Genomic DNA, 27,978 nt, shown 5'->3' with positions numbered 1-27,978 from the left:
TTGGTAATTTTCAAGGACCAATAAAATATAAATACTTGGTAAAATAAATTTGGAAAAGGAAAGAACAGAACTATTATTTTTTTTAAATTCAGATCATATAAAATCAATATATATAATATGTATTATATAATATATGATCAATATGAATAAATTAGAAAATATAAACAAAATAGCTAATTTCCCAGGAAGTTTTAAGAGAAAATTCTATAAAGACAATTACTATGTTAACAGATTAAAAGAGAAAAATCATATGATTGTGTTAATTATTACATAGAAAATAATTAATAAAATAAAAAACACATTAACGGTAAGACTCTTAATAAACTAGAAGTAGAAATCTTCCTTAACCTGAAAATGGGAATCTATGAGAAATTTTCCTTAACCTAAAAATGGGAATCTATTTTATGTAATGATGAAATCCTAGAAGCATCTCATTGTATGCTTGTATACCAGTCAAAGTGGTATTTCAAGAAAAAAGATATACATTATTTGTAAAAAAGAAAAAAAATTGTCATTATTTGCAGATTTTTTAAACTGTCAAGCTAAAACAGCTAACTAGCAAACTGTTAGATCTATCAGAATGTCAGCAAGGTCAAATAAAAAGATGAAAAATAGAAATTATTGGCTTTTATATACATTTGTAACGATTAATTAGAGAAACTTAGAAATAAATCCCATTCAAAATAACAATTTGAAAATTCCTGACATGCAAGACTGTTATGAAAAAACACATAAAACTTTACTGAAAGACATAAAGAAGAGCTATATCTTATCACTGGATGAGAGGACTTAATATTATAAAGATTTCATTTTTCTCCAAATTAATTTATAAATTTGATGTAACCCCTAACAAATACCAAATGGAATCTGCAAGGAATTGGACATGCTGGTACAAAAAATTAAAGCAAATGCATAAACACAGAAGATAGTTGAGGCAATCTTAAAAAGAAAGAACAAAGGTCTTGCCCTACCAGATATCAATAAAAAAACATTGTGAAGATACACTAATTAAAGCAAGATGATACTGGTGCAGAAATAGATAATCATATTCATAGAACAGAACACAGACTCCAGAGATAGTCCAATGAATAAAACAGAATTCAAAATATAATAAAAGTGGCATATTTCATTAACTACTCAACAAATGGTATTGAAATAATTGGCTGTCCATTGGAATAAAGCATAAAATAAAATAAAAAATCTCTTCTTCACAGTTGCTCACACACAGAAAAAGTCCAGAGTAATTAAAGAACTAAACCTAAAATAACATAAAAGCAGGACTGACTACATAATTTGTGGGGCCCAGTGCAAAATGAAAATGTAAGACTTTTAAAATGGCAATAGTAGAGAATTAAAGTGAGCAGGGAGAGGGAGGGGCTTCTGAGCACAAAAATAAAGATCAATTTGACGATACCTAAATTTAAAACTTCTGCCTGACAAAAGACACCATAAACAGTTTTAAGACAAGCCACAGAAGAAGAAACGATTTACAACACATATGAGACAGACCATTAATACCTAAAATACATAAAAAATGTCTACCAATCAATAAGAAAAAGATAATGTATCCAATATTTAAATATTAGATAAAGGCTTCACAAGAATAATTTGCATAAGAGGATGTTAAAGAGCCATTAAACATGAAAATCTGTTCAACCTCATGAATAGTCATGAAAATGCAAATTGAAACAAGAAGATATTTTTTTAACCACAAATAAAGTTTGATGATGTCAAGTGTTGGCAAGTAAACTGCTGGTGGGAGGGTACACGGGCACCTTTGAGGGGAAAACTTGGCAGTATTGAAATGGAAAATCGGCATACCTTCCACCTGGCAATTCTTTCTCCTGTTTACTCCCCTACAGAAGGGCTTCCCACGTGCATGTTCATAGAAAGTCATATGCTGGCATTTTACTGCTAAATTGCAATAAAATTCATAATAGCAAAAATTAGGAAAAAACTTAAATGATCATCAAGGGAATGGTTAAATAAATTATAATATCTATATGTTTTTTGTTGTACATGAATATAACAAAGGCTGTAAAACCCTATGCCTACAGACATAAAAAGCTCTCCAAGACATGTTTTTAAAAGGAATAAATTGCTACTATTATGTTGTTGGATTTTTTTAAAGAAACCATACATCCTTACTATATATTTCTATAGGAACATATATGTACATATGAAACACAGAGAAAAAGACCTTGAAACCCAAGAACAAGATCTACCAAATCAACAACAGTAGTTTCCTGTGGAGAGAAATGAGATTGATAGGGTGGGAGTCAGAGGCAATTTTAGCTGAATCTGTGATGTGTGAATATTTTCTAAAAATATTTTTTAAATATTCACAAATTATTTAATAATTAAAAGTAAGATGTTTCAGGATAAACACTGCCAACTTTGAAGATGGGTGTTACCCTAACACAGTCCTCCTGGACAACACTAAACAATTTCAAATCCCCTATGCCAAGAATATTTCTTCCACCTCAAAGAGGAAGAAAGACCAAATATTTTCTTGAGCACTCTTGCAGCATACTGATTTCTCATTTCCCCTTCAAACACCAAAGTTAATTAGTAAAATGACTTAACTTCCCAAATCCACGTAACAATTGCATTGCCTGAACTGCCTTCCTTTTATAGTTTATGGCAAACTACCATATTACAAGTGGCCTGGAGAAACTGCATAGCAAGGTCACCTCTAAAACCAAGAGCAAAAATATTTTAAGTACCTTCATGAAACAAAGCAGAGTATTTCAAATAGTCATTCAAACTTTAAAAATAATTTTCAGTACATGCAAACTCTGAGATCTGCTCCCCAGAATATTTTCAAATTCATGAAATCGGAAATTTGTTCTTTATTCATTCTCACCTGAACAGAGTTTCAAGGAGATGTTGGGAATCTTCCTCAGTGGATAGTAAACTCATTTACTCACCATGCATTATATTTATCTATCTAACTATACATGCTATGCAAATTAAAGCAAGAAGATTTTTTTTAGTGAAGATATAATTCACATACCTTACAATTCATCTATGTAAAGTTGACAATTCACTACTTTTAGGATAATCACAGTGTTGGGCAACCATCACCATAATTGATTTTAGAACATTTTCACCACCCTATAGAGAAAAATCTTGCACCCATTAGCAATCAATCCCCCTGCCCTCCAAAACCCCGCCTCAAACCTAGGCAATCACAAATCTACTGTTACCACAAATTTGCCCGTCTTGACATTTCATATAAGTGGACACATAAATATGTGGCCTTTTGGGACTGGTTTCTTTCACTTAGCATATAATGCTTTCAAAGTTGTTCCATGTTGTAGCATGTATCAGTACTTTCTCTTTACTGCCAATCACTATTACATGGTATGGATGTACCACATCTTATTTACCCATTCATCAGTTAATGCATATTTGGATGTTTACAATTTCGGGGTATTATGAATGATGGTGATATGAACATTAGTATATAAGTCAAAATGCTTTTTTTAAAAAAGCTGAACAGTTCTACATAAATGTGTGCTGGATGACTTAGAAAGTAAGACAATTAAAATGCATGCATTTATTTATTTATTCATCCTAACAAGTAATCATTAATAATCAAATGAGCCATTTTATAAAAATAATGAATAGGAAACAATTATTGATATCATAATAACCATAATTAACTACTAAATTAACCTTCTCTTAGATGCCAAATTTTAAGAAATTAGTTTTTTGTCATTGGAGAAATACCCTTGACCAGCAATTAATTTATTGATTAGAACTTTCTTAAGAGAAAGAAATGAAAGGGCTTTCTGGAATGTGTGTGTGTGTGTGTGTGTGTGGCGGGGGGGAACGGCGCAGAGTTTTTCCATCTTGCAAGTCACTGGAGTAACTGAAACATTTTGACGGCAAAAATCCTTTGCACTCTGACTTGGAATTAATTTTTATAATTATTTGGAATAATTTAAAAAACTGGAGATAAAACCATTGAAAAGCAGAGAATACCTTGTTTTTAAAAATACTTCTTCCCCATGGATGTAATGAATTGCCCTTCGAAGGTCAAAGGTACCAGACCGGTAACATGTAGCCATCTGAAAGCTTTGCAGGCGGCCGTTGCTTTCTGGCTGTCTCGGTATAAACTGTTATTGCTCAGCACCATTTACGGAGTGGGGTTCTAGGGATAAAGGCACCAATCCTTCTCCTATGGAACTCACATCTCAAGTGGTCAAAATATCACAAAAGTGAGAGTGTAAGAAAATATTTATTTACTGCTCTTTTAACAATTTTGTTTAAGCTCCTATACAAAATAATGATGATCCATAAGGATAAATATTTAATCTTATATTCACTTACTCCTCTAATATGGGAAAATGAATATAAAAAAACCTCTACTTCACTATTATGTGATTTAAAGGCAGAGAATAAAGAACTAATAATCATTTTTAAATATTATTATATAGTTAGTTAAAATAAAATTATTGATGACAGGACTTCCAACTTCTTTTTAACTTTTTGATCTATGCTAACTATAGAATTAAAAAGAAAAGCCACAATGGATTCCACTTATGGACTTCAGTGATGGCGAACCTATGACATGCGTGTCAGAGGTGACACGCGAACTCATTTTTTTGGTTGATTTTTCTTTGTTAAATGGCATTTAAATATATAAAATAAATATCAAAAATATAAGTCTTTGTTTTACTATGGTTGCAAATACCAAAAAATTTCTATATGTGACACACCACCAGAGTTAAGTTAGGGTTTTTCAAAATGCTGACATGCCCAGCTCAAAAGGTTCACCATCACTGGACTAGACAAACAAATTGTGAAACCAAGACTAAAAACCAAAAATAAAATTTAAATCAGTAATAAGAAATCAGTCCACCACTAAGTTGTATTCCCAAAGTTTCTATGTAAATCAGTTGTCTGCAACTCCCAATTCATTCTCCCACATACCTACCTAAATGTAAACAGTGCTTAGCTCTCAGACCAACCCAGAGGCGCCTAGTTAATCCATAATGCAGCTGAAGTAATGTACACAGGAACATTTTAAAAATGGGGAAATTACTGTTGAAATGCTAGTACTTAAACCAAACAGAAAAGAATTTAAATTCCATAAAAATAATTTTATAAACTTTTATTTTGATCCTCCCACACAATCTAGTACATGAAGAAAAGCAGTGTAACCTGAAGGGGAATGGAGCAGAGACATCCTCTTCTGCTGAAATTCTGATGGGCCCTCTAGGCCCACGGAGGAGCTGGGAAAGCTGGGGAACAAGACGTGGGCTCTCTGCCTCCTTTTGCTTTTCATTTCCTGCTACTTCAACCACCTTTCCCCTCCTCTTCTGTCCCAATCCTGCCAACTTTCAATCTTTAATTCAAATCTTTCTATTTCCACTAAGATAATCTGAGTCTGAAATATCTGGACCTAGACAAGAAGCTTGCTGCTCCTATAAATATACACTGTTCCTCTGGCAACTAACATTTATGGACTGGCGCAGCTCTTGCTTTTGTTACTCAGTGAGAGTTATCTGATGGCTAACAAAGGGATCCAATGTGAGGATGTAAGAAAGAAAAGAAATGAAACTCTTTTGAGACACCTACGGAAGAGCTCTGAGAGACAGAGAAAGGAGGGAAAGGTGGAGCAGAGGAAGGGAAGTCATGGGTAAATAGTAATGGATAGAAAGGATCATTCATAAAGTGGGACCACGAGCTCAAGGTCTGTAAGTTTGCTTTGTACAGGAAGAGAAAGGGGAACAGGATGACTATATAAGCACTCCTCATGTTGGTATCTACACATATCCATTAACTGTTTATTGAGCACCTAGTATACAGGGAATACTACTGGATACACTAATCCTGGGTGGTTAACTCCAATATCTGAATTTTGGGGAGACACAATTCATCCCATAACAAGTGTCAAGAATGACTCAGGTTTTGGGCCTGATCCAGTGGAAAGATAGCCATCTGAGCTCACCACTGAATAATGGGCAGGCTTCTGATACATGGAGAAAGGCATTAGAAGTAGAGATCATTATAGTAAAAAGGCCATTTAACATGTATTGAGTGCTTATTACATGTAAGGCACCAGGCTGAGCACTTACATGCATTACTTCATTTAATCCTTACAACACTAGAATGTCAGGATCATCATCTCCATTTACAAATTAGGAAGCAGAAACTTAAGAAGGTTAACAACATGCCCAAAGTTACATAGGTAGCTATTAAATGGAATAAAGGAATTTAGATCCAAGCGCTGATTATAGCAGTCATGCCCTTAACCACTGCCTATAAGTCCTCTGCCACAGAAAGCCATGAGTTGAAGGCATAAAACCATAAAGATAAAAAAAATGAATCTTAAGTATGATACTCAAGAGATCATCCAGTTCAACAATCCTTTTACAGTAGCCATGAATTCAAAAGGTGATTAACTTATTTGTCTAATACAAGCTATCTAGAGCAGACCTTAATTAAAATGTTCTTTATTTTGTAATACTAAAAAAATAAAACCTAAATGTAATTGGTTGGAAAATTATGGAATAACGTACAACAGGATACCATGCAACCACTAAAACAATTATGTAGAGCTATACTGATTACATGGATAGATATCTGATATTATATTAAGTTTTTTAAAGCAGGTAAAAAAATAACATTTTAGAATAATCTATTAAAATATTATATATATTCTCTGTATGTGCAAAAGTCTAGATGAAAGTACACTAAAAAGGAGAGTAAGAAAGTGGATAATTTTCATTTTCTTTTTTAAACCTTCCTACTATGTCAGATTTTTCTACAGTAAATGTACATGTACACTGTTTGTAAAATCAGAAAAATAATAATGCTACTGCCAATCTAGAAAGATTTTTTAAATGATTTCCTCTATACTTTGCTGCCCGCATTCCTCTGAGGCTTGGGGGCTCTCAGGATAGGCTCGCATCAAGCCTTCTGGGAGCAACTTCTCTTAGCTGCTCTTCTTGCACCCAAAGCAACCCTGGGGAGGCAATCTGCCAATGGAAGTGTTTTAGACCTGGCACAGAGGGCAGCGGCACTCACAGTTAATAACTCATTAAGACTCAGAGAATCAACTTTGTACAAAGGAAGTGTCTGACCTCAACAAGTGCAAGCATATTATTCAGCTGGTATTTTATTATTCAGCTGGTATTTTTAGTAATATCAAATCTGCCAAGGCTGTCATTTCTGTCAAAGTCATTTATGTCAGGATTATAAAGCAAAGCACCAATAATAATATTTGAAAAAAGGAGGCAGAAAGGGGCATGAAAGAGAGAACAGGGAAATGCTTAGGGGCAGATCAACCAAAACGTAGTTGTAGCATCATACTTAATACTTATTCAACCTGGCTGGACAGCAACCTATTACTGAGCTCTCCATTCTCTGCCTGGCACCATGCTGCCCTGCGAAGATAGAGATACGTAAGGCCTGGCCCTTCAGGACCACTGTCATTTTTAATATGTGGCCAATGGCACTAAAACAAAATTCCTTTCCACTTACTAAGTGCCCACGTGAAGTGGAGGTCATCTGATCACACTGTTCTTTTACAGGTTTTGTTTACAGTTGCTTTTGTTCTTTGCTTGTGAGGAGATGAAAGTGAGAGATGGGAAAAATGAGGAAGATAAGCATAGAGAGAAGACAGGTGATGAAAATGAGAGGAAGCAGTAAAAGGACTGAGAATAAATACTGAATTTGGAAGAAAAGGTGCCTGAAAAAAATAGAACAAGCCAGAAGAATGGAAAAGTGGCACGTGAGACAAAGCCGCGACCAGCTCCCTGCCAGGACGAGAAAGGCAGTGAGAGAAGACAAGGAGGGCAGCATGGGACCCAGGAGCAGGCACCCTCCAGCTCCCGCTCTGCACGGAGGTTCTGAGGACAACCTCCGTGGGCCCCGGGAGGGAAGGATGCCCTCTTCCTCCAGGGAGTGTTTTCTGGTCTGTCCACAGGAAAATGTAAGGAAAGATGACACGGAGCCATTCACCTGACGGCCCCTTCCTTCCTCTCCCGCGCTGGCTGCAGGAAAGCCATTTCACAAGCTGATGTGATAGGAGCTCAGCTTCTGTAAAAAAATGAGAGAGCTGCTTCTCCTCCTAAAAAATCACAGCATCTGCTCATGTGCACTCGGACAAAAGAGAACAAGGTTCTCTCCTTGGCCGATTCCCACTTAAAGTTCCACATATGATTCCATGGGTCCACAGGACAGGAGACTCATTTAGTGAAGTAAGTATTCCAGGCAGGGCAAACATCATGAGGCTTGGAGGCAAAAAAATGTGCAGCCTGTTCAGTGGACCTACTGACATTGGGTATGAGCAGTGACGTGGGGAGCGACAATGAGGGGGTGTTGAGTAGAGGGCAGGTGGAAGAAAGGAGGCCTTGGTTGTCATAGTGGCAAATACTCTGATTTGCCTTTTTCAGAAATCATTCTGCCCAGGTGGCAACTACATTTATGAAAGGCAAAAATAGAAAAAAAAAAATACTTAAGAGGCAAAGGTAGAATTGAGAGGTGATGAGTTTGTTTTTAATCCTCACCCAAGGATATGTTTATTGATTTGAGAGAGAGAGAAAGAGAGAGAGAGAGAGAGAGAGAGAGAGAGAGAGAGAGAGAGAGAGAGAGAGAACCACTGATGTGAGGGAGAAGCATCAATCGGTTGTCTCCAATACGTGCCCTGATTGGGGATGGGACCCGCAACCCTGTGGTGTATAGGACCACACTCCAACCAACTGAGCCACCCGGCCAGGACTGATGGGTTTAACGTGCTGTGAGTGAAGGGGGCCCAGGGCATCCCAGTGATAATGTCAGCAGGCATTAGAGCACAGAGCAGGAAATCACAACTGTGATAAAGTACAGCAAAGTGGCAGAAAGAACAGGAGGCCAAGGGCTGAACCTTGGCAGGCCCTTCCTCTCGGTAGTGGGAAAAGGCCAAGGAGGCTGAACGCTGCCGGCCAGGTCAGAAACAAACCTCCAGTGTAAAACGTGGAAGCCAAGGGGTCGGAGCACAGAGGACCACGGGCCTACAAAAGCAAAAGCCATCGCAGTAACTGCACCAGCTATTGTCCAGAAGTGGGAGCAGCAACTATCCACCACGGCTGGCACCATGCATTGCATACTTTATTATATATACAATTTATTTTACCACATCGGTCTTTATCATAAAAGAAGCTAGGATCATCCCATTTTATGCTGTAAGGCTCAGAGAAGTCAAGTAACTTGTCTGATGTCACTCGATTAGTTTACAGTAGACCTGTACCTCACGCTAAGGCCTTTTATAAAAGGCCAAAATTTTACAACATGTAACTTAATTGTTGCAAAAGCAAACATAAGATTATGCAGTTGTGGGGAGAGAGAGAGAGAGAGTGGAAGGGAGAGTTGATTTCTCTTGCAATGAAACTGACAGGGAGGGAAACCAAACAGAGGACGGGACCCTAAGGTGTGGTGTAGGGTGTGAGAGAGGTGGGCCTGTTCAGAGGCCGCAGGAAAAGTCAGTCTAGAGAAAGCTCTTGAAGATGAGGCAAGGGCCAGAGAGATGATGCGGATGGAGGGTGCGGGGCCAGCAGGGGGACATCTCACCCCCTGGGTGGGGAGGGCGGAGGAGGGTGCTGCCCAGGTGCTGTGCACAGGGAGGTAATCCAGCCGTCCCTGTCTTCCTGTCATGTAATGAACCCTTTTCTCATCCTCCACGGCTTCCCTCAAATCCCACTCACTCAGTGTTTTGAATGCCACTGTCTCAATTAGGAATGTTGTGTTTTTATAGTATGAATCTTTCTGTTCGGACCTGAAGGCCTCAGGTACCACCCACCACCCACAAGTTTGGGTATTCCTTCTGCTCCGCCCTGGTCCTGCAAATGGAAAAAGTCGCTCAGTTTCTTCTCCTTCCATAGTGTCTGGAAACAAACATTTTTCTGAGGTTTTCTAAAATATGTTACTTTGCAGGGAAACAGATGGAGTGGAAATAACAAAAGTATCACCCCAGCAAAAGCTGTCCCCAATATCCTGTGCGTTGTAAACAGACCATGGACTTCTGTATTCAGAGGCTCTACAACTCTATCACCATTTTTCTCCCACGGAGGCCTAATCCATCTTAACTGGTTTTATTCTAAAATGACTACCTTCTGATTGCTTCATCCAATTTCAATGATGTGCATGTACTTATCTGATAGTTTTCTCATTTATTTATGTGTCCATGATCTCTCTTGTTTACTGCTATATGCCCAGGACAACAGACACAAATACTTATAGAATAAAAAGATGCTCTATTTGGACCTGGCCCCTGAAGTCCACCTCGTTAGAGACAATGAGATACAGGTGGGGCAAAAGGTTTATATTGTGTGTACACAAAACACAGAGCTTATTCTTGTGTTATTATTTATAATTATTGATTTGTATTATTAATTTGTAAACTCAACTTTTGCCCAACTCTGTATAATCATGGAATTTGGCAAAGCTAAGTACTAGATACAGAGCTCAAACTCATGACTTTAGCCTCACTAGTCTCATGCCCCAATAAACTCAACCAACAGACTTTTCATAAGATTTAAAATTGAAAATCCACAGGCCAAAGATTTATATTTGTTTCTAAGTCAACAGATCTAGAAATTCTGAAAGACTAATACTAGTACTAGTTTGAATCTATCCAAATGTCAACAGCTCTTAGACTACTGCCCTAAAAGAAAACATGTGCAATCTACAGTGAGAACTGTATCTTCGACATTTGCACAAGCACGAATGGGCCTTAGTTCATTTTGAGGAAAATCAAACATGGATTCATATAAAATTCATAATTTTCTGTTTAGACAGAGACAAGGCCAGATGCTTCAAACAAACTATAAGAGCTAGAGACAGGACTAATATCCTCCCTCAAACACTTGTATAAAATTTTCCTCATATTGCCAAATTCTTTTGCTCTAATTTTCAGAGTGACAGTGTTGGCTGTCATTGTTTCAGGCACAAATATGAGAGCAGTAAAGTGAACGTAAATACTTGCCATCAAGAACTCAGGTCTGGGTGAGGCATTAACAAAGGGAGAAGAGGTGCAGGGGAAAGACGCCCTGAAGACATCTCCTGCCACCAATCTCATTAACCTGCTTCTAAGGGTTACCTTTGCACTATGTATGCAACAAAAAATGGGCTACTATTTCCTGGTGTCAAACAGAAATATATTCAGACAAGGGCCAATCAAAATCTGCTAGGAAAAAGATGTTAACACGCAGTCTTCCACAAGTAGATTGCTTTCTCTGACGCTGTGGCTTCCTATTCTACTGGCCAGTCACCTCCTACTGTAGATGGCATGTCAAGGCTGGGCAGAGAGAGAATTCAGAAGGCTAGGCTTCTTGTGTTTCTTTCCAAATGCTTTCTTTTTTTCTAGAATACCTCTTAAGCCCTCGATTGGCAATGATCACTGAAGTCATCATTGAAAGTTGACTATAATTCTAAGTTCTAATTATTATTTTATAGTCCTTTAAAAATGCATTAAAAGGCATTTTTATACAGTACAGAACCAATTCATCTTAATCTAATTATCCAAAAGCTTTGTAAAATCATCAAAACTTAAAAAAAAAAACAGATCCAAACACGATTAACTGCTTGTCTAACATAAAGCAAAGCAATGCTTGTGGCAGGAGATTTATAATTCACTCCACTTAAGTAATTAATAGAAATATATTTAAAATGAATCGATACAATCACATTATATAGGCAGTTATGCTTGAAAGCAGTCCTAAAAATGATGTAAGACAAGTAAGTCCATCTTAATGTGGCAATATCAAATTACACATCAGTTGCCACCTTTCAGACCAATTTTTCATTTAAAAATCCAATAGAAAACTGCAACCTGTTATCCAAAATTAATGCAAGTATAACATTCCCTGCTAGAGACCGAGTCTGTGACATGGCTCTTTCGTCTCGTCTGTGCTGTAGTGTTCATAAAAAGGAAGAGGCACCTTTACAAATCAGCAACGGTGAGAGGGAAACTGAACCATATGTGAGGAAAACACACGCCACTAATGTCTATCCAAGTGTGTCACTTGTAGTCATTAAAACACGCAGTCAAGTGAGGGTTTTGTTACAGGCTTTGGTTGATTTTCCAGATTTTCCAAAGCAGGTGGGTGTTTCATCTGAATAGGTCAACCACCCATAGAAGGCCACAGCCTGCAAATCCTGCAGAGCTGGCCAGCCTAGAAGGCCAGGCGGATGTTTTTGGAAAGAAGCATTCTGTTCTTTGATTTATGTCATTAGCACAGCAAATAACTAAATTTAACAACCATAACTGATTCGCCATAGAAGTACCATAGGATTCCTGCCCTTCGCCTGGAATCAACTGAGACCTACATCAGATCAGTCTCCCTAGCAGATAACCTCCCATGTTCTCAAGCCTGTCCTCAATCTCAGTTCACTGATTTCATTTTCAATATAACAAATTTAGTTAGTGACTTTCAGTGCTATGAAATTTGATTGTATTTCCACTGCAGTTTACTTACGGGGTTCCTTCCAACAGCCTGTTAGTGCCCTGGAGACAACTACCTGACTTGAAAGTAGACGACAGATGAATCAAATATAAATCCTGGTCCAGCCCAGCTGGTGTGGCTCAATGGTTGAGCATTGACTTATGAACCAGGAGGCCATGGTTCCATTCCTGGTCAGGGGACATGCCGGGGTTGCTGGCTCAATCTCCAGTAGGGGGCTTGCAGGAGGCAGCTGATCGATGATTCTCTCTCATCATTGGTGCCTCCCTCTCCCTCTCCCTTCCTCTCTGAAATCAATAAAAATATATTTAAATATAAAAATAATCCTGATCCAACCAATTCTATCCTCTCTGCACTGATGATTCCAGTGGCTCTCAACCAGGGGTTATGTGCTCCCAAGGTGACACTTTGCAGTGTCGGGGACACATTTAAATTGCCATGGCTGGCGGGGTGGGGAGAGGTGCTACTGTCATCTAGTGAATAGAGACCTGGGACGCTGCTAAACATCCTACAATACAAAGGCCAGCCCCTACACAGCAAAGAATTATCCCACCCGAAATGTCAATAGTGCTAAGGCTGGAAACCTGGAACCATAAAGATAAGATTTAAAGGTAATACCTACACCAGGATAATGTCAGAAAATCTGTGCCATAAAAAATAAAAAAATAAAAAAAAATGGAAGAACAACTTCCCATAAAAAGAAAAAAGAAAAAAGGATGACCTCCAACACTTACTGTTTTCCAGATCTCTGATACACAAAGGATAGTCAATTATAGACTTGCTTTTTCAAAAGATATTGCTTAGCCTGGTTAAAAAAAATGTATGTATGAAGTCATATTTATTTTCACAGTTAATATTCTTAGCCTTAACCTTAAAAAAACAACAAAAAATCCAATCACTTAAAAAAAATCTCAGGAAAACAACCTTTTGTTCTTTCAGGAATGCAATTACACTCAGATTGCCAACAAACTTATGTAAAATGATAAACATTTAACGTATCACCCTTGTTTGCTTGCATGCTTTTTTTCTTTTTAAAAAACAAATTGGCAAAAACACAGAGAAGAGACAAACCACAGAATTTATCAAACAGATACACATGGCACTCTGGGTGGCCTGAAAGCCACGAACCCCACCTCAGACTCTTGCAAATAGCATCTACTGGGCAGCAGGCTTCCCTGGAGAGCCCATGCTACAGGTCAATGCACAATACACAGCCCTGAGCCAGGCACACACAAACAGTCCCTTTACCAAGCTTGTCTATGAAGATCTCCTGAAGAGGCAGAACGGGTCAGTGCTTTCTTCCAGTCAAAACCAATGGCGCTTTAGAATTAAAAGTTTAAAAAGTTCGACTTCCATTAGGCACCTAAATTATTTCTAAAAGTTTAGGAAATGTTCATCTTGCTGCCAAAATGATAAATGTCAGGGACTGTGGTATTTTATTTCCTAAGATTCCTTGAGTCATTTTGAGGCTTTGCTTTATTTAGTACTGTGGGTCAAGACTTAACAATCTTGGGTGGTCTTCTGATTTCTTCTCCCATAGTCAAGACAATGGGTTCTCTGGGACATGCTGTATAGCAGGGGTCCTCAAACTTTTTAAACAGGGGGCCAGTTCACTGTCCCTCAGACCATTGGAGGGCCGGACTATAGTTTAAAAAACAAAACAAAACTATGAACAAATTCCTATGCACACTGCACATATCTTATTTTGAAGTAAAAAAACAAAACGGGAACAAATACAATATTTGTATTTGCATGTGGCCCGCGGGCCGTAGTTTGAGGACCCCTGCTATATAGAAAGGAACCTAGGAACTTGCAAAGATTAGAGCCACCATCTATCTCAAAATTCATTTTGGTGTTAATGTTTCAAAGAGGAAAGGTAACTTTGAACTTCAAGTGAAATGAAAGCACATAAACCATGGGCAATATTTTATGACCTGAACTTTCCCATAGACTCCTGATTTCAAACATTCCACCCTTTTGACCACATCGAGTGCCTCAGAAATTCCAGTATTTCTACATCTAATCTCTGAGACTGCCTCCCAAAACAAATTGCATAAAAATTCTTTGTTAGACTACGTGTCCTGATTTTTGGTTTCAGAATTTTTAATTTAACTTTGGGAACTAAAAAGGTAGATTCCTACAACACATTTTACACCAGAAAAATCTTGATTAATTAAAGATATAAAGATAGAAAATGACAGCAAAAGTGAATATTTATACAAATTCCACTATTTATATAACCCAGGATTAAAGAAGGACTTTCTTAACACCAAAGGCAGAAATTATGAACAAAAACATTTTATTACATTAAAAGAAAAACTTTCTGATCAACCAAACAACATAAACAAAAGTAAACACCATAACAAACTAGAAGGATGTTACAACAAACTAGGGAAATACTAGTTTCAACAACAACAAAAAAGGCAAAGGGGTAAATAACTAAAATATTTGTAGGGCTCTCAGAAATAAGACAGACAAATGGTTGAAGAGAAAAATAAGCAAAAACATGAATATGCAATTAGTAGAAATATAATTAGTAAACAAATTAAAACAAAGATACGTATTTCCTGACTATTAGACTGGCACAGATTCGCAGCAACGATAGTACCCAGTGAAGGTGAAGCTATGGGGAGACGGCAGCATCCAAACTGCTAGTGGACCTAATACATCGATCGGTAAAGCCTTAGGGAGCCAGTCTGACTACTTTATTAAAAGATTTTAAAATCTTGTTTCCTTTCACTCAACAATTCCACTCCAGGCTTCATCCACAAGAAACAATACAGAAAGTTCCTAGAAATGCAGTTATTAAATGTATAGTTGATAACATTTTTTTAAGTGAACAACAACCAGACGGCTGAGTGTCTCTGCCTCTATAGCCATGTTCAGCAACTGCTAACCCCCATTGATTCCACGGAGCAAAGGACTCTCCAATGCCTGCTTCGTTCTACCTGCACCATCACCACCTTGTCCAGGCCATCAGCACTCCTCACTGGGATTTTTGCAACAGCTTCCTAAAGAGAACCCTACCCCTTTCCTGGTCATTCTCCACCTGGTAGTCAGAATGAGATTTTTAAAACATAAACCAGGTAATTTATACTCCTGGTAAAAGGCCTCTGGTGGCCTAAATCCAAGTCCTTATCACTTATAGAGAGCTGTGGCCATCCTGTCTCCTGGTTACCTTGCCAGCGCCTTCTCCCTACCCCTGCACAGCCACACTTTGAAGTTCCTCCAATGGGCCATGCTGGTCTCTGTGCATGCTGCTGCTTCCTCTCCTAGAACATGGGGGCCCATACTAGTCCACCACTCAGCTAACCTATATTCTTCCAACGTATTCTCTAGGGCTCAGTTTTGCAGGCACTTCCACTGGGTAAAGCTCTCCTGCCTCCCCCCTGGTGAGTTAGATGGAGTGCCCAAGCACATACTACCCACAGCGAACTACACTTACCCAGTCACAGCACTGACCACACTGTACTGGGATTATGGGTTTAACTGGGAGTCACTTAGTTTGCAGGCATCTCATATCACCTTTATCACTGCTTGGCCTTTTCAACAAAGAAAGTCTTTGCATGCCCCAAAGCCCCTTCCCTTATTGACACACCAAGTTCTTCCAGGTCCACAACACCCAACATCCTTTTACACGTGCTCAACTATTCCATAATGCATACACCTGGCGGAGGTGCCTGAGGCAGCAAGACACTGGACAGATGTACTGAAGCTGCATATTCTATAGATCATCTGTGTGGTTCTTGAGTACTTACTGATTCTCCTTTGAGCCTTATCAGATGTGATTTTTGCTGTTTTGGAAACAGAGATCTTTCATAGTTCCTTTTTCTACAACAAATACTAATCATACCAACAGAGCACATCTATTAGGGCAGCTTTCACAAACTAAGAGGAGAACTTTCAAAATAGTTACTTCTTCCCCACACCTTTGGTAATAATCAAAGATAAAAAGCAATCTAAATGTCCCTCAAGAGGAAACCAATTAAATAAATTATACATCAATCCAATGGAGTGCTGTGCAGGCCTAAGCACGAGAAACTCTTCATATACTGATTTGGAAAACATTAGGAAATAGTGTAAGGTGAAAAAGCAAAGTGATGCACAATATGAAAATATGCTGCTATGTGTCTAAAAAGGGCAGACACATGCTGGTGTGTGCATCAGATATTTCCGGGAGAACACGGGTGGGGAGGGAAACTGAGTTGCAGAGCCAGGATGGGGAGAGCTTTCCCTGCCTAATCTTTTACTGCTCATCCTTATCAATATGCTATATATTCCAATGATCCCTTACTTTGGGTTTTTATTTAATTAAATAGATATTAATGTTTGATGAACCTCTTTATATGGGAAGCACAAAGGCTAATTTTAACATCCCCCCCCCCCCCCAACACACACACAACACAAAACGTTCCACTATCAAGTGCTCTTGAACAGGCTGTCAGGAGACAGCGGTAGCGCCATCTTCCCCGCCGGGTCATTTAAAGTGGAGGGTTGCTGCCTTCTCTTGGGTCTGCTCTTCTCCTTTCTCAGTCCTTCACTCTCAAATGGGCTGAGCAGCAGCCACTGTCAAATACCCCCACTGTGTAACAACACCTGGCTACACTCCATTTTCTTGGAGTGAGTGAAACTAGGATGGTTTCTTCCCAGAAAGTAGTGTTGAAATCAGCCCTAAAGGAAAAGCAAAACTATAAATTTATACAGCCAAACAGCACTAACTACAAATTCTGCTTTGTGGCCCATATAAGAAATAAATGGGTTGACAAAAACAAAACAAAACAAACAAAACAAAACACAAATAAAATAAGAAAGGAAGGAAAATGAGAGAGGGAGAAAAACCTTTCACTCCAATGGGCTTTTCCTTTCCCTTTGACTTGATCCAGCCAACATGGCAGGACGAACAGGGTGGGCTGATTTCCGCTTCACTAGTATCAGGTTATGGACTCTGTCTGCAACTCATACATTGTAATTCATGCCTTAGATTTATTATTTTTCCTACGCCTTAAAGATATGTACAAGAGAGTAATATGCTTTCGATCTCATATTCCTAGTGCCACCCAGGTCTCATGCTCTCCCCATCTGGACCAGCGTATGCCAGAGAGAGAGGGCCCTTTCCCAAAGGATAACTGTAATGGAGAAAAAGTTCAACAGAAATTCCAAACAAAATAATGCTAACCATGGAACATCTTACTTCTTGTCTTCATACCAAACAAAAATAAACTCCCAAACAAAACTGCTAAAAGTAACTATCAAGTTATTAAAAAACACACCATTAACTCAATTATATCCAAAACATGGGAGAGAAACATGAATATTCCAAAAATTCTTAAACAAGAAGAAAAAATTCAACCCAGTTATCTTATGAAACTATCATTTGAAATAATGCTCATACATTGTTATTACCAAAAATTATGTTGCTGCCTGAATTAAAGATAGATTTTGAAAACAGTCCTTGAGACATCACATACACTCAGAGCTGGTACTAAATAAACAAAATACTAGGATGATTATCAAATCCAGGCCTAATAAATATACAAGAATCCATATGCAACTAAAAATTAAGTGGGAACTTATTCTATGTCAGAACATAATGTCTTACACTCTACAAGATGCTTCCATATGTAGTATCTCATCATAACTTGTCAGGAAGGTATTTTTCTTCTCATTTTGCAAAGAAAACTTAACCTAAAAAACAGTGAAGCCTGGCTCGGTGGTTCAGTTGGCTGGAGCGTCGTCCCATGCATCAAAAGGTTGCCAGGTCGATTCCCGGTCAGGGCACATTGGGATACATATAGGAGGCAACCCATCAATGTTTATGATGTTTGTCTCTCACACTTAATGTTTCTCTCTCTCTAAAATCAATAAAAAACGTATCTTCAGGTGAGGAATTAAAAAATAAGTAAGCCATGGGGATTTCCCTGGGGTGGTTTTCTTTTCTATTTTTTAATGTCAACAGATGTTGATTATGCTGCATTCTGGAAGAGCACTGATAATGCAACCAGCTTATTCCATTTGCTGATAAAGTTTGTATTCAAGCTATTTTTTACAGAAATAGAACTTTTTTGTGTTTTTCTCCTCCTAAGTGAGGAGGGAAAAGGAAAACAGACTCAAATGGGACCAAACAAGAAATAATAAGCATCATTTAAAGGTTCCTCTTCTACTCCACACCTTTTTCTAAATTCAAATTTATTAAATTTAGCCTTTAGTGTTTGTGCTGACATAACACTAACCCTCAAAGATGTCATCATCCAGCAGAAGAGTCAGACCTGCAAATGAAAAATTACCACATAATTTCATAAGGATTAGAGTAAAACAAGTGGTAATCTGGAGAAAACCGGGAATTATCTTCCTGGGAAGGGTGCTCAGGGAGGAATGTCTCTGCTGAGGATGTGCCTTCTGGGCAGAGGAGCGTGGACTGGCCAGGAGTATGAGAATTTTGAGGAAAAGCATCAATGTAAAGATACAGCCCTATGTTACCACCAGCATTGACAGAAGAAAAATACAGGCTGACCTGACTAGAGTACACATCTCAGAAAAGGGGGTAATCAAATGCATACTGGAGGTAAGCCAAAAAGGAGATAAAGATGGCTCCAAGGTGTCTTGCTTGGGTCATAAAAAATGCCATTAATGACATAGGAACTATTGGAAGAGAAGCAGACTTAGGGAGAAAATTATGAATAATATTTGGGACACACTGAACTTCATGTGCCTGTAAGAGAGGTCCATGAGGCATAAGAAAATAAGTGACTCAAGTTTAAGAGAGATGATGGGGTTCACAAATCTGAGAAGTAGTTCCTCAGGGATTTTATAAAAGCATCACTTGTTGCCCAGGCCGGTGTGGCTCAGTCGGTTAGGCCTCCTCCTGTGCACCACCGCAAGGCTTCCAGTTCGATTGCCCATCAGGGCACATGCCCGGACTGTGTGCTTGTTCCCTGGTAAAGGGCATGCTGCAGGAGGCAATCAATGTTCTGCTCTCACATTGATGTTTCTCTCTCTCTCCCCCTCTCCTTTCCTCTCTCTCTAAAAATCAATAAAAAAAATCTTTTTTTAAAAAAAGCATCACTTGTTTATTACTCTAGGTTCAATTTCTTAGAAATGAACAGAGGCTGAAGAAGGCTTTTTTTCAAAAGAAAAAAAAGGACTAAATTGTGGTAAAAGCCGTAGGAGTTTAAGAAAACAGTACACCACAGCTCTTATTTAGAGCAGTTCTGATCAAAACAAAGAGATATGATCAGCAAAGGTCCTATTCATACATTTGTTGAGCTACAGATCTACAGATAGAATAAATAACAATTAGGAGACTTTTAAACACAGCTGTTCCCAATCCTGGCTCTTCCCTGCAGTAGTCGAGGGAGGGCCATTGTTTTCTCGCTGCCGCAAGTATTTATGCATTTGGAGCGCTCCTTCAAATTTGGGTGTTCTTCCATCTACTTGTGAAATCGTGCCTGTCTTCAAAATGAGGGAAATAAAAATAGGAACCCATGAGGTTATGTCCTCAAGTTAAGTGGGGAAATAATCAAAAGCATACTCTTAACCCACATTCAGTATTTTTAGACTATAACAAGCGGGGCAGGGGGGAATAAATGAGGTGCATTTACCACAGCAGAACAGGGTTCTAGGTTCTGAGAGAGCAGACAAAGCTGGAAAAATTCTGGCAGGAAGAACATAACTCTACATTAAGAGTCCTGTGGCTCTTGTTTTCCTGTGGCAAGCCACCTCCTGGGAAATTTCTCCATCGGTAAAGAGAGGCCTCCACCATCCTGAGTGTCTATCAGCGCCTCACGGAGGTAACATGCAGGCCTTACTTGGCGTCCAGGGAGAAGCGGGGAAACAAAGCCCAGGGCCCTGGGGTGACCTTTAGGCCCCACAGAGTAGTCGAAGTACACAGTTGTGGTCCATGTTGTGGTCCACTTGCTCCTCACACTCCAGTAGTTCCCATGTCAGGAAGTAGCGAGCATCCTCCTCCCTCTAAGCTTCCGGGGGACCAGGCTTTCCCAGTCCTCCCGGGCTTGGGGAGAGTGAGAGCTGCTCCTGCCTAGTCAGGACACAGGGAAGGCAGAGGGCTTGCTCTCCCTGGTCAGGAAAGCAACACACCAATGGCTGCCAGAGGAGGAGATGTTGGCAGATGTATCTGCACAGAGAAGTCAGGAGGACAAGAGCCAGGGGCTTCAGTTCAAAAGAGTGAGGTTTGAGAGGCTTCTTTTTAAAAGTTAAGAATGACTGCAAAGTGAGACTGCATTCTAAGGCAACTCCCAGGGGGTTTGACAACTTTACCAAGATGCTCTCTTTCCTGTCTTCTTAGAAGCCTTCTCAGGATATGAAAACATGTTATCCTTATGAAGAAAACACCGAAGTTTACACTGGACCCTGACGTTCAGGAATCTATAAATCTCAATCCCAGCAGTATCTAACACTCTGAGGCAAGTCCTGGGGAAGGGCAGTTTCTCTCCCGGTCCTAAGCCTCCTAGCAACCCTCCACCCCCTGTTTAGATTCACCATCCACCTGGGCTGGCCTCTTACCCTCAGCCTTTAAATGTGCTCAAGCCTCTCCCATCTTCTTCATTTAAACTGGTCCTCAAAATCCAACTCTCCAGCAAACAACTCTCCCCCAAACCATTCGCAACTAATGTTGAGAAAATTTCTAAACTCACAGCCTCTACTTTTTCACCCCCTCAGTCCTCAAACAGTCACTTCAGTGAAATGGACTTTTGTCAAGGTCATCCATAACCTCCTTGATACTAAAGGCACTGGGTGTGCCTGAGTCCTCATCTTATCTATATATATAAAAGGCTAATAAGCCCAGTGTCCCCTCAGGAGTTCAACCAAGAGACTGGGAATTCGACTGCTCACTATGATGCATGCTGACCACCAGGGGAGCAGCATGGAATGAAGGAAGGCCCTGGCCGGCGGCAGGCAGACTGCTAAGGGAGATCCTGGCTGGCAGCCGGAAGGCCCCAGTCAGCCCTGATCACTGGCCAGACCTAGGGACCCCCTACCCGTGCATAAATTTCATGCACTGGTCCTCTAGTTTGATAATAATAATTGTGGTACTGCCCAATGTTTACTGAGCACTTCTTATGTGCCAAGTATGATATTCTGCACTATGTTTTCACTATAAGTTGATGAACGAGGCTTTACAACTATACCCCTTTTATAAACTGAACCTTTGAGAAGTAAAGTAACATTCACAATGGCACACAAACTGTGAGCAAGGCAGTTAGGACACAAAACACAAGCTCAGCTCTGGAGCCCAAGCCCTCAGCCACTACACTTGCTGCTTCCTCTCTGCAGCACAGGCTGCAGCCCTTCACCTGTCCACACTTCCTCCTACCTCCTTCTTGGTCTCCATCTGGGGCTGTTCTTTGTTCCTAAACCCTTGAACACTGGTGTCCGAGGGTTCCATCCTTGGCTCCAGGGGTGTTCTCATCTAGTCCCCAGCCTCAATTATTATGCATGGGCATCAAAATCTGTCTCTCCAGCCAATCTACTGACTGGTTTCTCCAACTGGTCTATAGTCACCCCCCCATAGATGCCTCCATTCCATGCACTCTGCTCACACTAACCACCCTCCATTGTAGTCACTCGGTCTGTCTGCCTATTCTATGTATTGTTGTCTCTGCAGTGCCTAACACCGGAGTTACACGTGATAGGTGCTCACTCAGCAATTATGAATTCATGCATAACCTTTGGCTGGTCAAGTAACTCCCCTTGACCTGTTTCCTCACCTGGAAAATGACAGAGTTGGAGCAGGGGAACGGAAGTGTGTTACCCGCTGCAAGCTGCCCTTCAATAAAGGGTCAATAGTCAATTAAGTGGAGACATGCGGCAGTCTCTCCTCTTGGCAATTCCCATTAGATATAGCTCTGACAATCTCCTGTGGTTGCTGCCTAACGGCGGGTCTCCCAAACTCATGTAATCACAGAATCTTCTTTTTCTGGAGTATCCCAGACACTCCACAGTGAGTGCTGCTGCATGGGGTGCACACTTTGGCAAACACTTGCCCCCAGAGGGCATTTGGCAAAGTTTGGAGACATTTTTAGTTGTCACAAAGGAGTAGAGGGGCAAGGGGGAGGTGCTGACATCTGTTGGGTAGAGATGAGGGATGCTGTTCAACATCCTGCAATGTACAGGATGGTCCCACAACAAAGAACTACCAGCCCAAAACGTCAATAGCACCTGGTTGAGAAGTGCTGAGCTAGCCTGGTCTTTATTACCAAGGTTCCTTCCAGCTCCAAAACTGCTGATGCTGCCTAGTGACAAGAACTTACCAAGATGTTCCGGATGTAGCTAATGAGACATCCTATTTAGAAGAGAGACTGAGCAAAGATGCATTCCTTTTAAACTAACAAAGAGGGATTGATCAGAATGTTCATTAACCATTCTTGGCCATTTTCAGTTTTGCTTCATTTGTTTATTTCATGCATTTATTTTTAATTCTTGCATTTTGTCAGTATTTTACTTGTACTATATTTGTAGCATTACATTATGAGGCAATAACTGGAAAAAATCACTTTGTTGGTTACTTACTATAACAAAGCAAAATTAAATGGAAATGTGGCAGGGTTTAATTTGTTCTTTCTCAAAGAATAACATTAGAGCTAAAAGGGGTGACTTTAACATTTCATTTTAGCTTTAAAATTTTTTTCTGTATCCAAATTTCATTTGCTTCGGGAAAGAAAGAAAAGAAAACCAAACTGCTTTAATTTTATGTACATCAAGGATAAAATGATAATAACTACCAAGGAGCAATTTCAAATTGATTTTAAATCCCCCTCCGCCCCTTAGTCCCTCACCTTAAGAAGTCTTTGATTATAAATTATTTTGTTTGCTAGAATGAAAATCTGATCTGATTACTACAGTAAAACAATTTTCATCTCTAAGCAGTTTCAGGGAATATTTTAAAACATTCTTTAAATTACTCTTCCAAAGAAAATCTTTGCCATTAAATAATGGTATAATGGTAATAGTAAGGTTAAGCATAATTAACACTGAGAGTGCTTGGGAAATGCCAAGCGAGTGTTTTTCATACGGACTTCATTCTAATAGTTACAGGAACACCCAGAAGTAGATCCTAGTACTAGACCCATCATACAGAGGAGAAAACTGAGGTTTAAGAAAGGGAATTATTCCCCAAGTGGCAATGCTAGGAACCTAATAGCAGAGCCATCCTCATATCTATCTGATTCTAGAATATTTGATGTTATCAGTAAGAGACATTTTTTATTGGGTTGTGGCTAAGATAAGTGTGTATACAACAGGATTTTGGAATTTTAAGTGGACATGTTGATTAACCATGACTTCACTCATTCAACACTAAAAAATGAAAAACAAAACCTGTATTGTGTAGATTTAAAGTCCATATACATGAAGTAAAGCTGGAAGGAGACTGAAATTATGGCCTAGAGCAGCCGTGGGCAAAGTACGGCCCGCCGGCCGGATCTGGCCCATTTGAAATGAATAAAACTAAAAAAAAAAAGACCGTACCCTTTTATGTAATGATGTTTACTTTGAATTTATATTAGTTCACACAAACACTCCATCCATGCTTTTGTTCCGGCCCTCCGGTCCAGTTTATCGAGTCAAAAAGTTTGCCCACCCCTGGCCTAGAGGTATCTTCTAATACCACATATCACAGTTACTCCCAGGCACTGACTTATACTGAACAATGCTGGTAAGCTCCCCTCCACCCCACTGCTGTTCCTTACAGAGCTGGGGAGGGGTGGGGGGATCTATTATCTTCCATTTCCTGTGCCAATATCCCTTAACTGGCACAGACAAGAAGTTGACTGTAGGTTGTAGAAAAGTTAACTTGCTCACACAGCTGACAGTTTCAACACTTGGAATTCTAAAATCCTAGACTTTGAATTTCACTCTTTTGTAAAAGATGCTATATGACTTAAGAGTATCTTATATTTGTTTAAATATAAGGAAAAATTTTTGTCCTGACTGGTCCAACTGGAAGCATTTGCAAGGATGAGTCCTTTCTAAATAAGCCTCAGAAACTAAGAGTAAAACCAAGGAAGCTTTCCTGTAACTCTAATATTTTACTAGATAATTCAAGTCTCACAGACATTCACTCCACAGTCTTAATCTAACAGCACCTGTGTTCATTCATTCTACAAATGTTTCTTGAGCGCCTACTTACTGTATGATACCATGCCTGGTGCTAAGGGTACAAAGGAAGAACAGAGATTGTCTCTACATTAGAGCTTTCTCAACTCAGTGGGCAAGACAATCATCAATCAAATAATGACACATATAAATGTGTGCAATGAACACTATTTATCTGAAAGTTAGATAAATTCTGGGAACAATGAATCTTGTGGCAACTCTTAGGATTCTCTAAGCTTTGTCTGATTTACTGTCATGAAAGGGAATATTACTTTATTAAAATAAAATATTAGACTTAAACTTTTATTACATTAACTTGGTAAAATCAATAAAATTGCTCTGGATGTGCTTATAGACTCTAGAGAGTTCTGAAAAGTAGAGTATTAAGAAAAGCAAATGTTGCAATATCAAATGCATAAGCAATATAGAGTACATTTATTCACATATTTCAGTAAAAAAGATTTATTAAGACAGGTTGAGAGTTAGATGAATAGTTAATAGCAGTCTATAAACCAGGGCCAGATGATAGAGTGACATTAGTGAAAATGGCAGGGCAGGAAACTCCAAAATTCTGTTCCTGCAAAAAAGCTTTGAACAAAGCGGCAAAACTGTAACGATCAACTTTTTTTGGAACTGTGTTAACAACGAAAAGATTGCAGCAACCAGGAGAACACTTAATCAATAAAAATAGCTGAATCTCACTAGGAATTGCCAGCTTTGTATGAGGTAAAACTTACCTTGGTCCCATCCCCCATGCTTAGCTCCATGGGGGGCCTTGAAGACAACAGCCTTCATTCCCAGTACAGATACCATTACCAGATGGAGCAGAACAGAGCTTATTGGCAAAGAACTGTGATTGTTTTGATCTGCTCAGTGGCTCAGCTCAAAGGGCTTGGTGTTCTTTCTCCTAAGGTGGAACTGACTGCTGAATTGAGGTGGCTATCCAGGGAACTTTTGTCAAAAACACTTAAAAGCAAATATATCCATCCCTGCTGTCTAGGTCAATGGGTAAAAGTTGAGGTAAACAATGAGCTAACCAAAAAGCGTGGGAGGAAGGCTGGGGTATGAGATGTTTTAGCAAATAAGGACTTTGAAAGGATCAGACATATTCCTGGGGATCTAGACAATCACGTGCAAGCATGGGGCTAAGTACATGTTCAGGAAAGCTCTGAGATCGCTCTAAACTCTCATCTCTGGCTGACCTTCAGCTTCTGGGCAAGAACGAAGTGAAGGCAAAGGCAGAATTGTACATTATAAGGAATACATACAGACTTTACAAAAATAGTACAGAACAGTCACTAAACAAACAACAGCAACTACAACAAGCACAACAAACCCTGGGGAGTGGAGAGAATCTGATTCCCAGAGTTGTCACATTATAATACTAAAATGTCTAGTTTTCAACAACAACAACAAAAAACACAGCTTGTAAAGAAACTAGAAAGTATGGCCCATATACAGGAAAAAAAGGCAATAGAACTGTCCCTTAGGAAACCCTCACATTGGACTCACTAGGCAAAGACTTTCAATCAATTATTAAATATGCCCAAAGAACTAAAGGGAATCATGTACAAAGAACTCAAGGAAACCATAAGAATAATGTCTCATCAAATAGAGTATCAACAAATAAATAAAAACGATTTTTTTTTTTTTGGTTAATCCTCACCCGAGATTATTATTCCCACTGATTTTTAGAGAGTGGAGGAGGGATTGGGAGAGAGAGAGACATGGATTGGTTGCCTCCCACAAGGGCCCCAATCAGGGCCAGGGAACAAACTGCAACCAGGTACACTCCCCTGACTGAGCTCGAACCCATGACCCTTCCATGCCAGGGCAGACACTCTAACCACAGCCTGGGCTATAAATTTATATAATTTTTTTTTTTACTGATAGAAATATACCTGCAGGATTTATTTCAATAGCACTTAACACCATAGTTTCTAAGCCCTCTCTTAAACATATATACTATTAACAATACAAGCACATAAAGATTACTCCCCAAATGTAGCCTCCTCTATAGGCATATTTGGTGGAATTATGAGATCTTAGGAATGATTTCTTTTGACAGAGGCAGTCATCTTTTAAGAGAGTTAAGAAACACAATGCATTATCAGGTCATTTCCATCCAGTTAGAAAAGTACAAAGAGATTTCAAATCTTTTAAGTTATCATTTTTAGATTATTTTAAATTTTCAGAATTCTTTTAAAGTTTTAAGGGGGTTTATATGCTTAACCCTCTTAAAACTGGCCTTCGAGTTTCTATTACACACTTTAAATGCAGGGTTGAATTCTGAATACTAAAATTCTGCCTGAATAAGCATTAACATAACAAAAAGTGCAGAGCCAAATTCTTCTCAGTAATGATTCTTCACAGAAATGAATTTTAAAAGTTCATAACTCTTAAAAAGCATCAATTTCCTTCCACTAAGCCACAGATTAAAAATAGCTTTTGTTGTATCACATTCTTTTTAAATAGTTGCATGCAACTCTCTCTCTTTTTTGTCCTACTAAAAATATGTATAACTCAAGCAATCTACTAAAATCAAAGCATCTTCAACTATGTTTTTCCCACAGCTACCAGTGTCTTAGATGAGATTCTTCCACAGTTCTCTTAGTCATTCCTGTGTCCTTACTTCAATAGACAATAGTTCTATGTGGCCCCTGCATAATCAAATGCTCCCTAGATGATTTCGGATTAACAGAAAGGGACAATGGTAAAGATCATGGTAAAATGATTTGCACCTGTCCTTAGAAAACATTTCTGCACTTGTACACAAAAATGAATAGTGACATTCTGGGAATTTAGAACCTTGTTCTTTCAAAGTCTGCCATACTTCTGTTTTGCGTTTTTCTGAAATACTGGCAGCAGTGCAGCTCCTGTTTTTCTCATCCACATCCTCACGCAGCTTTTGAAGAATTATGAAAGTTGGTGAAATAGGATCTCCTCTTAGAGAAATCCGGATGCCGTTTCCTCAAAAGATTGTTCGCAGCTCATGTGTTTAATGATCTTACCATTTACTAGGTATTTTGTCAGCTTGCCAAGAATGGATATGAGTCACCAATGCATAGTCTCCATTAAGCAGGTAAATCACATTTCCAATATATCAGTCCTTTGACCCCTTCCTTGGTCACTGTATTTAAAGCTTTCTTATATGATTGACATAGCAGCAAATATCAACAAGAAGTACATTATTGTTGTAGATCATGTGGGGAGGAAAAAAGGTAAAATATTTAACTGCAGCAGTGTTTGACTATATTCTGCACAATGAGAAAACCTGAAGTCATTTTCAAGGTCCACCATTTCTTACTTCTTTTCAGTCGGGTCAAGTTTCTAAGCTTTCTAAATCTCTGTTTTCCGGCTAATGAAAATAAAATAGGATTCCACTGAGTCTCCTATCTACCCACTCCAGGAC

General features: G+C 39.1%; 1 protein-coding gene and 1 long non-coding RNA gene across 13 annotated transcripts in view; both read right to left on the bottom strand.

Annotated features, from left to right (window-relative positions):
- The window catches only part of PLCL2 (phospholipase C like 2), a 173,365-nt gene that overhangs the window by 108,772 nt on the left and 36,615 nt on the right, over positions 1-27,978 (bottom strand). The window lies entirely within an intron of this gene.
- LOC118668213 lies at positions 180-27,851 on the bottom strand. 4 transcript variants are annotated; one of them, XR_004971586.1, is made up of 6 exons: positions 13,704-14,096; positions 13,190-13,260; positions 4,946-5,069; positions 3,991-4,201; positions 3,017-3,117; positions 180-1,914 (listed from the first exon to the last, which is right to left on the bottom strand). It is a non-coding gene; the product is annotated as an uncharacterized LOC118668213 (long non-coding RNA). The 4 variants fall into 4 exon arrangements; XR_004971588.1 differs by having other exon boundaries at positions 4,946-5,009; XR_004971587.1 differs by lacking the exons at positions 3,991-4,201; positions 13,704-14,096 and adding an exon at positions 27,578-27,851.

Source organism: Myotis myotis, unplaced genomic scaffold, assembly GCF_014108235.1.
Source record: "Myotis myotis isolate mMyoMyo1 unplaced genomic scaffold, mMyoMyo1.p scaffold_m19_p_13, whole genome shotgun sequence".
In the NCBI taxonomy this organism is placed as follows: Eukaryota; Metazoa; Chordata; class Mammalia; order Chiroptera; family Vespertilionidae; genus Myotis; species Myotis myotis.
Note: the sequence above shows the minus strand (reverse complement) of the source record. Positions and strands in the feature narration are given on the sequence as shown.